The sequence below is a fragment of the Danio rerio genome, chromosome 24 (assembly GCF_052040795.2).
Source record: "Danio rerio strain M-AB ecotype USA chromosome 24, GRCz13ab, whole genome shotgun sequence".
Lineage (NCBI taxonomy): Eukaryota > Metazoa > Chordata > Actinopteri > Cypriniformes > Danionidae > Danio > Danio rerio.
Window position 1 is genome coordinate 3,566,321 of NC_141044.1, and position 15,828 is coordinate 3,582,148.

General features: G+C 35.0%; 1 protein-coding gene across 11 annotated transcripts in view; it reads right to left on the reverse strand.

The window, feature by feature from the left end:
• nck1b (NCK adaptor protein 1b) overlaps positions 1-15,828 on the reverse strand; it is a 162,006-nt gene that overhangs the window by 73,486 nt on the left and 72,692 nt on the right. For 4 of the 11 annotated variants that reach the window (XM_087309049.1, XM_087309053.1, XM_087309051.1 and 1 more), the window contains 3 exons: positions 8,674-8,809; positions 7,812-7,950; positions 4,818-4,893 (listed from right to left, as the gene is read on the reverse strand). The gene's annotated coding sequence lies outside the window, so the exon portion shown is untranslated. The remainder of the gene's footprint in view (positions 1-4,817; positions 4,894-7,811; positions 7,951-8,673; positions 8,810-15,828) is intronic. The other 7 variants (XM_087309050.1, XM_087309052.1, XM_087309057.1 and 4 more) reach the window with 3 other exon arrangements.

The window sequence follows — 15,828 nt, forward strand, 5'->3', positions numbered from 1 at the left end:
GAATACCCTTTAATGTAAACTAAATGTCAAATTTCTGTTCTAAGGACTCTTATTTTGAAGTGTATGCTCTGGTGACATTCTCAATAAGCTGAGATTTTAAGGAACTAAACAAGGAACAGGTGGACATAATCAATAAACTAGTGAGTAAATGTGTTTATTTATTTTTTTCCTCCATAGTTACTTTATAATTATGTTCACCTGTTCCTTGTTTAGTTTCTAAAAATACCTGTTTTGATAATTTACCTTGCATATGAGCAACATGAAAAGTGATTCTGGCCTGGACAGCAGGCATCTCTGCTTCTCTTGAGGAAAGCCCAGCGAGGAGCGCGGTATTATTAATCACATGGAGAGCACCAGAGGAAGCTCAGATTAAACTGGTGGATGTAAACCCGCCGCCCCTGTGGGACTTTAACTCCTCCGGCTGCCTGCTTGCCCAGACACAACAGTCAGTCACAGTGCTAATTCTGGTGGGAGGTAATTCATAACCATGCCTGACTGATTCCAGCATCTAAACATCATTCACAACACAAGCGCTTCACTCAGCATTTCTGGCCATATTTATAATCCCTGCTGTCCAAATGGCATCAACTAAAGTGATGAATCGAGCTAATTTATTGATCAACGCTGAGTGATTGGTCAGTAAGGTCAAGATCTGTATGCGTTTGGGTCATGCACGTTCACTGTCAGGTTTAGTCGTGAATGTTGTACCTTTAGTGATGAGTTTGTAAAGCAAGTTCACCTCATGCTCTTAATACTAGCTAGGTTTCATTACTTATAAGCAATTAGGATTGAATGATTGGATGTTAGTTTCTAAATGGAGTTATTATTGGTTGATCTTTGGAGATATCATTCATAATACGTGACCCTTAATCACAAAACCAGACATCAGGAGAGTTTTTATTTTTAAGAGCCCCTATTATGCTTTGTAAAAGGTCATATTTTGGTTTTGGGGGTCTCCAACAACTTATTTTTATTTAATTATTCCAACAACTCATGTTATTTGTTCAGCGATTCATTTGTTCCCAAACCCCTCATTAGCACAATGCTAATCTGTGCTTATTTTTCCGATGGCCCAGTCTGTTGCAATTGGTCGACTGCATTCAGCGTGAGACAGAAATACCCACCACAACTTATCAACATTGTTGAAGTTACCACAGTACAGAGTATATGTGTGAGCTCAATGCAGGAGTGCATTAAAGCAATGCAGTTAAATACCAGCATATTGCTCTATTCATATCCATAAGTAAAAACAATGACACACATTCAGAAACTACAAAGGCTCACTTTAAAAGAATATGCTTAAATGTAAACTAAATGTCAAATTTCAGTTCTAAGAACTCTTATTTTGAAGTGTATTTTCTGTTGACATTCTCACTAAGCTGAGATTTTAGGAAATTAAACAAGACACAGGTGGACAATCAATAAACTAGTAGGTAAATCTGGTTTCTTGGCTTAGTTTGTCTTCATAGTTACTTTATAATTATGTTCACCTGTTCCTTGTTTGGTTTCTAATAATCTCAGTGTATTTAATGCCACCAGGTTTAGTAGCTCATTGTCTGTTTTGGGTTAATTGGTTTGTTAATTTTGTGTGTTCCTGTGTAATCTACATATTTTGTACATTGTACATTGTTGAAGTTACCACAGTACAGAGTATATGTGTGAGCTCAATGCAGGAGTGCATTAAAGCAATGCAGTTAAATACCAGCATATTGCTCTATTCATATCCATAAGTAAAAACAATGACACACATTCAGAATAACAAAGGCTCACTGTGTGGATTTATACTGAATGTGTGTCATTATTTTTACTTATAGATAAGAATCTGATCTAAAAGTAAGCACATATTATCAGCTACAAATGGAATATTGTGAATTAAATACAAATTAAAAGTATTTTTACTGTGGTTCTTAATGCTTGAAGTGTAAATTAGTACTGGCACTTTAAGTGTAAAACAAAACACACAAAAAAACAAACAAAAATGATTTAAGTATTGTGACTCCCATCAATAAATCAAGGTCTTATGAAGTGGAACAATTGGTTGCTGAATTGGGAGCTGAACGATATTTACAACATTAATACCTTTAATCCACAACCTCAGCAAAAAAAAATCTTGAATGCATTGCCAGCAGATCACGAAGTTAAACAATTCAAAGAATATGACAGACAGCTCAAGGAACTGTATATACTTTAAAGTGGAAAATGGTCTGATTCTGTACAATTTACTGCAAGTCTCGACAGCGCATGTGCAGCAATCAGCAACGACTAAAAAACTGAACACTTTTAAAAAGCTTTTAACAGCTCTGATAGGAAGGCAATTGACCAGTATATGAAATGTCAACTAAGCCATATTTCATAATGGAATCATTTGTGAAGGTAATTCTAGCCTGGCTGCCCATGAATTGCTCCGTAATAATGAAACTGCAGCTTTAAATGAGATGAAATGGCTAGATGGTGTTCAGTGACATCCTGGGTTAAGTTAGAGGATGGCATGTTCAGTGAATCGAAAACTGTAAGCGACTGCCACATTACTACACCCACGCCAGATCAAAGACAGGCTATTTCTGAACTCTGTGCTGGTTTAGACTGAGGAGGAATTTTGGATCATTCGGAAATCCTGATTACTGTCACATGCTTTTAGCAGCAAAAAATACTAGAACAACACTCTGGAGGAAATATGACTTTTTCTAGGATGAAAAGATGAGTTGTTACTTGGAGCATTGCTTCATGATTGCTGAGGTGTTCTGAGTATATTTATCACATGATTGCAAGGTTACTGGTGTGCTGTAGGTCCATTTTAATGTGTTGCTATTGTCTGCTTTATGCTCTGTGTTAGTGTGTTTTAAATTTCTCATCTTATTCTTCGGTTTTTCCTCCATTGTTTTCGGTTGTTGCAAGAAGAGATACAGCTGCCACCAAAAGTTAATAAACATCTACCCCCACTCCAACCCTAAACCCAACCATCACAGTAATGTGAATCAGTAATTCTTTCATTGATTTTCCTATGGCTTAGTCTTTATTTCAGAGGTCGCCACAGCGGAATGAACCGCCAACTATTCCAGCATATGTTTTACGCAGAAGATGCCCTTCCAGCCGCAACCCAGAACTCATACACCACAGCCAATTTAGTTTATTCAATTCCCCAATAGTCATGTGTTTGGACTGTGGGGGAAACCGGAACACCTGGAGGAAACCCACATCAACATGGAGAACATGCAAACTCTACACAGAAATGCCAACTGACCCAGCCGGGACTCGAACCAGCGACATTCTTGCTGTGAGGCCAGTGTTAACCACTGAGCCACCGTGTCAAGCTAAAACAGTAATTATAATGAGAATTATTTTTATTATTTATTAAATTACCCATTCCATACCTCTGTTAGACTTTAATAACTGATTATTTTATATAACTATTGTTAGTTTTGCTTGTGTTTTTTGTCGTTGTTGTTTTTACTTTGTCTTATTTTATGTTATTGTTTTAATTTACTGTTTTATCATATATCTAAATGTAATTTATTTGTGCATCATTCTGGACATTACTGTTTTTATTTATAATTATCATCAACCATTTCAACTTTCTTTACGTAACATCAAAATGAGAAATGTTTTGACAAAATTTGTGACACTTATACTTTGTATGGATGGGGGGTGGCGGGTGTGTTGTATTTGTATTTTTATTTTTTAAATTTATTTTTTTGTTATTATTATTAGTCTTCACTAATTGTTAAAAAAGTCCTGATATTCCTTGTAATTTCACATTTTACACAATGTTATGTATATTGTCAATAAAAAAAAATCCCTATTACAATGTATTTAATTAATGTCTACCCCTACCCCAACACTACTCCTACCCCACACAATAATAATAACAATGATTATTATTCATTATAATTATTCTTTAATAACAATAACACCCCTCTAATATTTTTTTTGTCATTTTAATTAAATATTATATCTTTAATATAGTATTTATCAGTGTACTATTGTCAATGTGCTCCAGAAAGATGCTTATGTTCCTCCTGTATCATATCACAGGACAAATGTTTCTTACACATACATTTTCAATGAAGAGTGAGTCATACTAGTTCTTCAAAAAAACAAAAAACAGAGATAACATAACCATGGAAAATGGAGGAAAAAGCTCTCGGTGTTCAAAAATAACATCATGCCCTCTCGCTCGACAGCAGAATCGGCTTTTGTTATGGTTATTAGAACTGAAATAAAATGAGGGACTGCTATCGAAGAGGGTAAATCAAGTGCAAAGAAACATGAAGCTTTCCAATAGTCCTCTGGGTGGCTCAGTGGTTAGCACTGTCGCCTCACAGCAAGGTCACTGGTTCGAGTCCCAACTGGGTCAGTTGGCATCTCTGTGTGGAGTTCGCATGTTCCCCCGGTGTTGTTGTGAACTAATTGTGGGAATTGATGAACTAAATTGGCCATTGTGTAAGAGTGTGTGAATGCAGGAGTGTATGGGAGCTTTCCAGAGCTGGGTTGCAGCTGGAAGGACATCCGCTGTGTAAAACATATGCTGGAACAGTTGGCGGTTTATTCTGCTGTGGCAACCCCTGATGAATAAAGGGACTAAGCCTAAGAAAAATGACTGAAAAAATACTTCAGTTTTGTTCAGTGCACAAACAAAGGAACAAATAATGACAGAATTGGGTAAACTACGGCTTTAATATGGATGCTTAAATCTCCCTGTCTGCAGCAATAACCTGTGTCTGCTCCTATCTCTATGTAATCATGAGTTTCACAGATCAATAAGCGTCAAGACATTGGGTAATAAAAGGATGTGAGCGCACACATCTATTCTCAATTACCTTACAAACGTCACCGCCATTGTTATCCTTTATCAGCTGCAATCTTCTGTGTTCGTCCTCTCAGAGCGTTCATGTCCTGTCATACAGATTTATTGTTAATATTGACAAGAGTATATCCACATTATATCAATGAGCAATGATATTGATTGGTTCCTGCAGAAAAGCACTTTCGCTGGTCAATCTACTGGCTTCTACTTCATAAATATATCCATAAAAGTCTGCCTGGGATGTTGTGGTGAAAATAATCAATGGCAGTGAATATGAGAGGTGGTATAAAATATTTATGTAGGAGTCAACTGTTATTGCTGTAAGTATGAAAGATATTATTGTTGTGTTTTTCCATTTATTAATATAATGTAATGTAATGTAATATAATGTAATGTAATGTAATGTAATATGATATAATATAATATAATATAATATAATATAATATAATATAATATTATATAATATAATATAAAATAATATAATATAATATAATACAATTTAAAATAATATAATATCATACAATTTAAAATAATATAATACAATGTAATATAATATAATATAATGTAATGTAATTTAATATAATATAATATATTATAATATAATATAATATAGAATAATATAATTTAAAATAATATAATATAAATTAAAATAATATAATAATATATAATATAATATAATATAATATAATATAATATAATTTAAAATAATATAATATAATATAATATAATATACTATAATATAATATAATAAAAAATAATAAACTTAATAATAAACTTTTAAAAGATGTTTTATAATAATACATTTAATTTACATTTTTTATGTTATTTAATAAGATTTTATTTTATTTTATTTATGTGTTTATTTGTTACATTTTTAGTTTTAGTCACACTTTCACATTTTGTGCAAAGCAGTTTCGTTAGTTGAATAGTTTTAGCATCCCAGCAGACACAGGAGAGCAACATAATGTCAGATTGACGTTGTACCTTTATTTGCATTTCGTTGGGAAATAAAAATCGGGTTGACGTCAGAACCCAACGTCACTATTTAACGTCAGTAGGACGTTGGTTTAAGATGTTAGTTCGACTTTGGATTTTGGTCACTTTCTAACATAACCTAAAATCAAACAAATATCAACGTCTAATGATGTTACAGCTTGACGTTGTGTGGGCGTTACCACTATGACGTCTATTAAACGTTGGATTTTGGTTGCCATACCTGACAAATAAATATCAGTATGTAAATTCAATATGACGTCGGTTTAAGATGTTGGCTCGACGTTGGATTTTGATCACTTTCCAACACAACCTCAACCAAATATCAACATCATTTGACGTCAATATTGGACATTAAAATAACGTTGTCCTCAGCCGCTGGCTAGACTTTAAATTTTTGTCACGACCTAAATCTAACCTAATATTAACATCTTATGGTGTTTGTGCCTGCTGGGATGTTGTTATGGGTTGCTAGCCAGGGTGTTTTGAATATAAATATTAATAATAACCATTAATAAAAATCGGTTTCTCAGAGTATGGGACGCATAAACCAAACTGAATGCAGAAATACTCTAAAACATTTCTCCTTTAAAGCCACTAAGCAAATACACAATAGGACAGCTCATTAAAACAGTTCAATAGCAGTTTCCAAGTGCAATGAAATGTGGCTGGCAGTTTGTATTGCTTTTCTTACTGATTTAATGAACTGTGCGATCATGTAGCCTATTTATATGCTTGTTCTGAGCGGTTTCAACAAAAGGCAGCAGTAGCAGCTCTATTACAGGAGCATTTGTGAAATAAAAACCTCATTAGTCTTTAACTTCTCATCAGCGTCTAATAAACAAGCATCATTTAGTTTCAATAAGAGAAATGCCAACTTTTGATTTTCCTCACGTAAAGAAAACATATTATAGGGTGTTTTATAAGCTCCAGATAGCTCTGAAACAGCTTCATCCATTCTGAGTCAATGCGTGTGCATAAATTAAATCAAACTGCAGGAAAACAGTCCTTAATTAACATTTAGTCAATTACATGAGACTTTAAATGTAATTTTGAGTGATAACTCAGCCTGTGCTCATACTGTACTGGCGCTGTGGTGATTTTAAAGTTTCTGTCTAATTAAATTAAAGGATGTTTAAGATGTTAGTATCAGTAAGTTAGAAGGATATCTATAAGCTAGTTTGCTCTAAACAGTGACAAAATTCATGTTTATATAATGGATATAAACGAAAGACTATTGAATGCACAGGACACGTCACTCGTATTGTTTTAAATGGGGAAAAAAGTAGTCAATATGGCGACTGAGTAGAGCCAGACAGAATCTGCGGACAATTTTTGCTATTTCTGCGCACAGTTTTGTGAAAAATCTGCAGATTTATGCGGAAATATTTTGGGATCAACTAAAAACTTAGTATATGAAATTTAAAAATTATACATTTTTTACTTTTAGTTAATGTTTACAATGCAAATCTAAATAAATCTACTAAATTTGGTAAACAAAGCAAGTTTCTCGAACAATATATCTACTAAAAGATAGAAAATATGTTACTTTTCAGAAACATTGCGTTTCTCCCCTCCACCCTCACCCCCTTTCATGAACATCGCACTTCTCCCCCCCATCCCCCACCTATATTAACAATCAACAGCAACACTCGCGCACAATACCGTACTTTTTTCTTCTTGTCAACAAACAATTCAGTATGGTGTGCCTCAAATTTTTGGAATGAAAATGCGCGTTCAGTCCCTGGTGCTTTCACACTAGCACTTTTGGTCCGCACCCGGGTTTGTTTGATGTCTGAGTACGCTATGTTTAGTTAGTGTGAACGTGTCTTCTGAACTCGGGTGCGCACTCATGAACCGTATCCGAGTCCGCCTGAAAGGGGAGGTCTGGGATACGGTTCCTCCCTGGTATGAATGCAATCGTACCAAATAACAGAAGTGAAGAGCCAACAATCTAACAAACTATCGTTTTCACACCGTTCATTTGTGTTTGCGTGTGTATCAGGTACTGTACCTTGGTGAAAAGCAGGACAGAGCCAGGGCAATCACAGTGATGATGTCTGCTTGTCTCCTCCAAAAACAGCTTCTGCAGAAATTGCCTGATGTTCTGAACGTTTATAAAATGTTGACGGCAGATGGACACGAGTTGCTTTCTGTATGTTACCGAAACCAGAAGCTTCAGTAAAACATGTCTTTTGTTTTTATGTTGTCATTTGAAAGTGTTTTTCTTCTGATTTGTTTGAAAAATGTTCAATAATAATAATAATAATAATATAAAATGTAAAGCTATATTAATCTCACTAACTTATTAGTTAGTTATCTTGACTGATTAACAGATTATTTTTGTAAATCACAAATATAAATCTAAATATATTATTATGTTGAATTATAATATACTATTAGTTAAATTTACAACTGATTTAAAATGGAAAACTATTTCAGCAGAAAATAGTTTTGTTGTAATTTTATTTAAATAATTGCAATGATTTAGCTATAGTTTTACAGTTGTTAACAGCAATTTAGCAATATCGATAGCTTTAACAGCACTCAAACAGCAAATATTACACTGTAAAAATGCTTGGTTCCACACAATTCCTTCATGTTGTCCCAACACAAATCAATTAAGTTAACTTAACCGTTTTTATCATTTAAGTGGATTGACTCATTTTGAATAAGTAGTTTGAACAAGTAGCTAAAGTTATTTTTTGAGTGTATATTTCAACACAGGCTCATTCTGAAAACGTAGCCCTATATACATTCCTGGAGATCGTGAAATATGTAGCCAGACGTACGTATGGCTGCATTTCGTCTTTAAAATTAATGCTACGGGGCAGTATGACGCTGTTCCTTTTTGCGTTTACCAGCTGACCACTTACCTCCATAAGGACGGCTTTTCTGCTGTTACCAGTTTGTCCAGTAGCTTGCTGCATACATCGGTAGACATGTGATGTGGAGCGTAGTTGACTGCGACGACAGGGATAGAGTCCGATGAAGAACGGTTCCAGAAGGCACCTAAGACAAAAACAAAAGCCAAAAAATAAATTGAACAGGTAAATAACAGAGTGAGAATGTGGTAAAATCTGAAAACATGGTAAAAATCAGGCGAGGGCTTTCCTTTTTCTTGTTTGCTTTTGAAAACAGTCGGTTAGGTTTAGGAACGCGGGCCGCTGGTTAATTGGTGCTTTTTAAAACACTATTGGTTGGGTTTAGGGAAGGGGGTGGGTGGAGTTATAAGTCAGTCATTCAGTCAATTGACAGGTGGATATAAGCAAGATAAGCAGGCACAAATGGCAATCGCAAGAGAAAAAACATAGCTCCATGGGATGTATTTGGTGCTCTCCAGAAATGTATACAGGGCTACGTATCCACAATGAGCCTGGATTGGTATATTTTGCATCCTGCTTAATAAATTACAATACAGTTAAATACACAAATGTATTGTATTTTTAGAGTATATTTTATCAACAAAAAATAAGACACTTAAAACATGGCTTAATGATTTCATGAAGATTTTTAGGCCTGTCTTTATTAGTTACATAAAAACACAATATGAAGATGCAAATATTGCAAGCCAGATTTCATTGTGAATCGATTATAAAGCTAATACTGTGCCTGACTTCCCCTGTGCTTCTGAAATCACCGTCAGGCTCCGAGCCGAGCAGAAACGGGCAATGATCCACAGAACAAACACTGATGTAACTGTATTAGCGCTCGCTTTCAGATGAGTCTCGGATGCTCAGGGTGAACTAATGAGCCGCTCTTACCTCACATTCGCTCTGTGTGATTTTATCATGAGGATCTCCAGAGGAGCAGTAATAGTATGGTCTAGGATAATAACACAGAACCGGGAGACTGAGCAGCAGTTTCAGGAGCACTGGACACACATTTACATCTCTCTTTATAAATCCAGCTCGAAGCAAAACAGATATCAGCCACACAAATCATCAATATTAAAGGCCTCGAAGCGGCTTGGTGTATAAATGAACAATAGATGAGGAGATGTGATAGAAATATTCAATCAGATAATGATCCGGTTTCTGCAAGCATGTGGATAAACATTGCATTAGGGTCATATATCCTGATCTCATGAGGAAATGTAACTATTTTACATTTTGTCAGTATAGTGGCTAATTCGTACATATTCAGTCGTACAAAAATGTACGATTTTTAAAAGGCGGCATGGCACTAAGCCTCACTACTGAGCCCAACCACCATTGGGGATGTGGAAATTGTACCTCAATGTACAACTGAGATCATACAAATTCATTCTAATTAGCCGCTGAATTAAAAAATCATGAATTGGTGTTGGATTATCATCATTGGTGTAATGCAACAAATTATTTATTTTTAAAAATGTGCACTTTTACTCCACATTTTAGTACATTTTAGTGCAGTACTGGTACTTTTACTCCACTAGTTTCCCTCAACCTGCAGTCACTACTTTATTTTGTCTAGTCTGTGGTGATTAGGAAAATTAGTCCTGTGATTTCTGTCCAATCAAATCGCACATAGAAGGTAAATCGTATCATAATGAACTACCTCAAGACATGGGCCATTTATAAATGCAGCAAACTATTTGCAAGCATTAAAAGTGTCCAAGAAGATGTCCAAAATCTTTACAAGTAGTGACGCAGAGACTGTTTAGATGCAGGACACTGATGAGAAGATGACAGATGTTTACTGTATGGTGACCGAAATGGCCTTAAACACCCTGCAGGCACAAGACGTCAACATGACATCAGATTGATGTTGTACCTTAAAGTCATGGGGATGTTGCATTTTGTTTGAAAAAAAAAAATTGGTTTGACGTCAGAAGTAAACATCAGGCCGACGTACATGTCTAACGTCCAACTTAAAATTAAGCAATTATCAATGTCTAATGATGTTACAGCTTGACGTTATGTGGACGTTACCACTATGATGCCTGTCAGACGTTGAATTTTTGGTTGCCATACCTGATGAATAAATGTCAGTGTTTGATGTCAATATGATGTTGGTTTAAGATGTTGGCTCGAAGTTGGATTTTGTTTCTAACACAACCTAAAATCAACCAAATATCAAGATCATTTGATGTCATTATTGGTCATCAAAATGATGTTGTCCTTAGACGCTGGCTAGACATTAAATTTTGGTCACCTGATATCACAAACTAAATCTAACCTGATATTAATGTCTTATGATGTTGTGTGCCTGCTGGGCAGTAACTAGACGCACTACAGAATGTTACGTTTACACACATCCACAAACTACATGTAAATGCATCAGCTTTCTACAGCGTAATACTCACTAATTTTTACCCATACTTTGAGTAATATTTACAACAGATGCCTTTACAAACATGAAATGTTGACAGGACAGGCAAGACTGTCAGGGATGGACCTTAACAATAATAAAAACATGTAAAATGTGAATGATATAAAACAATTGTACAAATGAATGATCAAAACAACAGTGGATTGTTGTTTTACTCTCACTGCACTAAAGTATTTGTGCTGTTTTCCTAACATGATCAGTCATAATCTGTTGACTACAGTCCAGTCTGTAACTCAGACGAGAGAGCTGGCCAGTGGTGAATCAGATATGAGCTTTTAAGGGTCAGTCTCTCCTAACCTCAATTAAGTCTCCATGTTTAATAAAAACAATATTACTGCAGATGTACTTAAGATTGGTTTAGCGGCCAGCAAGCCTATACCTGGTGTTACATTACATGCTGACTATATATATATAAATATAAATATATATATATATAAATATATATATATTTATATTTATATATATATAGTCAGCATGTAATGTAACACCAGGTATAGGCTTGCTGGCCGCTAAATATATATATATATATATATATATATATATATATATATATATATATATATATATATATATATATATATATATATATATATATATATATAGGCTTCAAAAAGCAGTTCTTTCTGGTTCTGGAACCTGATTGGCTGAGATACACTAAAAGAAAAGATTTATTAATTTTTTTAGTATGGTTGCAAACAATTTATCCGGGCTGAATTTAAAACAAACACATTAAATTAGAGATGTTCAACTTAATTTGTTAGTTTAAATTCAGCCCACATAAATTGTTTGCAACCACTTACCCTAAAAAAGTTTAGTAAATCCAATTAATAATTTTTTGCAATGTATATTCTACGTACGTCACTCCTCCGGCCTCTTCAACTTTGTTTATATCACTCCGCCTGTAACACTGAGGGCTCTATTTAACGATCAAGTCTAGAGCGCAGGGTGCAAAAGCATTACTGTCCGTTCACACCAACTAACACGCTCTGCGCTGGACATTAGACCTGCTTCAAGCAGGTCTATTGGACAGTCTATTTTAATTCCACCAGCACCAGCAATGCACCGTAACACACTTCTTTTCTAGACCAGCACATCCATTTGCTATTTAAACCTTGTGGCGGAAAACGGGAAAATTAAGGCAGTGCTGTCTGAAAATAGGAACACGTTGGTGCAAACCGGGGCAAACATGTCTTGCGCCCTAATGCGCTGGGTGTATGATAGGGCCCTGAGTGTGATGGTGGAGGACAATCTCACTATAGCAGGCAAATACGGCTGTTTTTAGGGGAGAGCAATTGTATAGACTTCAAATATGCAGTTTATTTATAAGAATAGTGAACATGAAAGCGACTTTCAGCACATTTCCAGTCATTTTCATCATATGCATGTGGGCTAATGAGCAATGCAACTCGTTTTCGGTATTTAGCATATATATATATATATGTTCCAGAGCAATTAAATCTTATCTTAATTAAATGCTACATTAGCACTGATTTGCTTAGCATTTTTAACTTTTAACTTTCACTTTAAATGATATAACATTATTTTTTGAATGTTCAAAATGTTGTTTAGACGGTGCTTTCATGTTATTTTTTGACATACTTACATAAATAATGTAATCATAATATTTCCGTCTCATTTTATATTCTTGTTCTCAATACATTATTTAAAACGTTATTAGAATATTCTATTTACATTATAATATTAATAATGATAATCAAAGAACATTTTTCTGTCAATGTTACAAGAATGTTTAAAAACATTTACAGAAACGTTTAAGTAATGTTACATAAGGTTCTAATTGATAAAAGTGGAATATAATTCAAATATCCATTTCTGCCTGTTTCCTATGTACGTTACGTGATTTTGAATCATTCTGGGTGGTTGCATTAATGTTAGGTTTCCTCACAGTGTATATTTTATGGGGACATTTCTTGTGTTAATCTTTGTAAGCCTGATCGTTTTCAATTCAATGTTTAATTTCTGCTTCTATTCACGACCTTCACCGGCGAGTCTGATAACTCTGGATTTACATTTAAAGTTGTCGGCCTGGCTAAGCACAAGGGGACTTTGCAGTGATCAGTTCATCCTGAGTGAAATGTGTTCGAGAGGAGATGTGAGTTTTCCCTCTGCTACCGTCGTCTGCTCCTCTTTAATGCAGTATCGGGCCCAGCATCTGTCTCCATTATGAACTCAGACAGCTTTGTATAATGCCAACCCTGAGCCGCGTGGCATGGCCAACCCTCTCAGAGGAGATGTCTTCTTCATCTTTCAGGCATATTTATTTCATGTGCACTCCACTTCATTGCTTGTTTGAGCATCTGGAGATGAAGGCAAATGTATTTTTAAAGGAATATTTTTAGCTGTGCTATATTTAGATGGAAACACTACACCGTTGAAGATATCTTTGCGTGATTTAGTTATTTTAATTTTGTGGAGAGAACAACATTTATTTACAGCTGAAGTCAGAATTATTAGCCCCTAGTGAATTATTAGCCCCTCCTGTATATTTTTCCCCAATTTCTGTTTAACGGAGAGAAGATTTTTTTCCAACACATTTCTAAGCATAATAGTTTTAACAGCTCATTTCTAATAACTGACTTCTTTTCTCTTGGCCATGGCAGCACATTATATTTGACTAGATATTTTTCAAGACACTAGCATTCAGCTTAAAGTGACATTTAAAGGCTTAACTAGGTTAATTAGGGTATTTAGGCAAGTGATCGTATAACAGTGGTTTATTCTATAGACCAGTGGTTCCAAACCTTTTTTTTTCCCCGAGACCCCCTTTTGCCCTGGAAAATATAGTAAGGCCATTGTAAGGTAACATTTAATGATGTTATTGCTCATATAAGTTTGCAGTAAGGATGACAAAAAATGTTGTTTTCAAACAAACGGTATGTTTAATACTATATGAAGACATGTGTGTGCACAAATAATAGCCTAAATATAAAAGCAAAACATCAGTAGGCCATTTGTAAATGAAAAGCATAAGCATTTGGCCTTTTAATTGACCAAATTTCCAATTAGTTGCTAAATTTTTAAAAGTTTCTGATGAATAAAGGAACTAAGCTGAAGGATAATGAATGAATGAATGAATGAATGAATGAATGAATGAATGAATGTATTCTTGGATGCAAAGATAAGCAAAATCACTCCACACACACACACACACACACACACACACACACACACACACACACACACACACACACACACACACCCTGAATGTCACTACTGAATTGCAGGTCAAGCTGATTAACATTAGAAACTCTGCTAATATTAATTCTCTTAAATGTCCATCTTTCTTCATCGACTGGGGATATGGAGAAGTTACTTGATGTCAGAATTTGAACATTTTCCAGACATTTTTGATAATTTCGGGACCATTGCAAGTGGATGTACAGCATGATAGAGGAAAAAGGACAATCATAACTTCTGTTTCATGGCAACCTTAAAATCAAAGTGTTATGCCTCAGCAAGAGAGAAGATGAAATTCCACCTGCAGCCACCAGCATGTTGTTTGAAGCTATCACGAAACTCACAGATGCACGGCATGAGCTGCAAGAGCTGAAGAATTATTACACTGATGAAGGCTCATGGCTGAAATTTTAGATTGAATGCATTTTAATACGAATTTTATTTCATTAGTTGATGTTTGTTTGTCTATTCTCCTGTTGTTCATTTAACACATTATTGAGTCTGGACCTTCTTTGCGTCTTGCCATTTGAAAAAAAATTGATCACAGCCCCAAACCTATCTAGAGGAGCGCTGTGATTTACATTCGATTCATTTAATCTCAGACATCAGCAAACGAGTCTCAGTGGGAGCAACAGGGATTTGATATTCATTTTGATTTAGCAGCATGATCCTGGTAAATCAGCTCCATAATCTGCTTCTCAATGAGGGTGGACTCATATGACTGGTGTGTTTTCATCAAACGCTACTGTCTCCGGCTGACAAAATGACAAAATGTGCGAGGTCTAAATTGAACATGATCAAAAGCACACACAGCTCATCTCCTCAATAGCACACACGCGGTTGGCAGAGAAACAGATGGCATGAAGGTGAAGAGAAGACAAAGGCTTCTCAATTGTGATCCATCAAATTCTTCAAAACGTGTCCGAGGTGCTGTAATGAAATAAAGATCTATGACTTTTGCACTGCATCATTAATATTTACAGCCTTGCTCATCCTCATTGACTTCCTTGGCCGTGTATGCTGCACATGTAAACACACTTGTTATATGAGACTGGACCATACAGATAAAGTCAAAATTATTATTAATTCTATTTTAAAAATTTCCCAAATGATGTTTAACAGAGCAAGGGATTTTTCACAGTATTTCCTATAATATTTTTTCTTCTGGAGAAAGTCTTATTTGTTTGATTTCGGCTAGAATAAAAGCAGTTTTAATTTTTTTTTAAACCATTTTAAGGTCAATATTATTAGCAATATTTGTTTTCAATTGTCTACAGCAGGCGTTCCCAAACTTTTCAGCCCGCAACCCCTAAAATAACAACGTCAGTGACTCGCGACCCCCATTTTTCAAGGTGGTCAAACTGTAAATATACAATCGTTGCACACACAACTATATAAACATGAGCATACTGACAACACAAAAATGCAACAGTCTATTAACCGTATAATGTTTTTATAGTCATTTATTAATGTAATAACGTTTGAATGTAAGAATTAAAGGTTTAAATTAAAATCTTTAA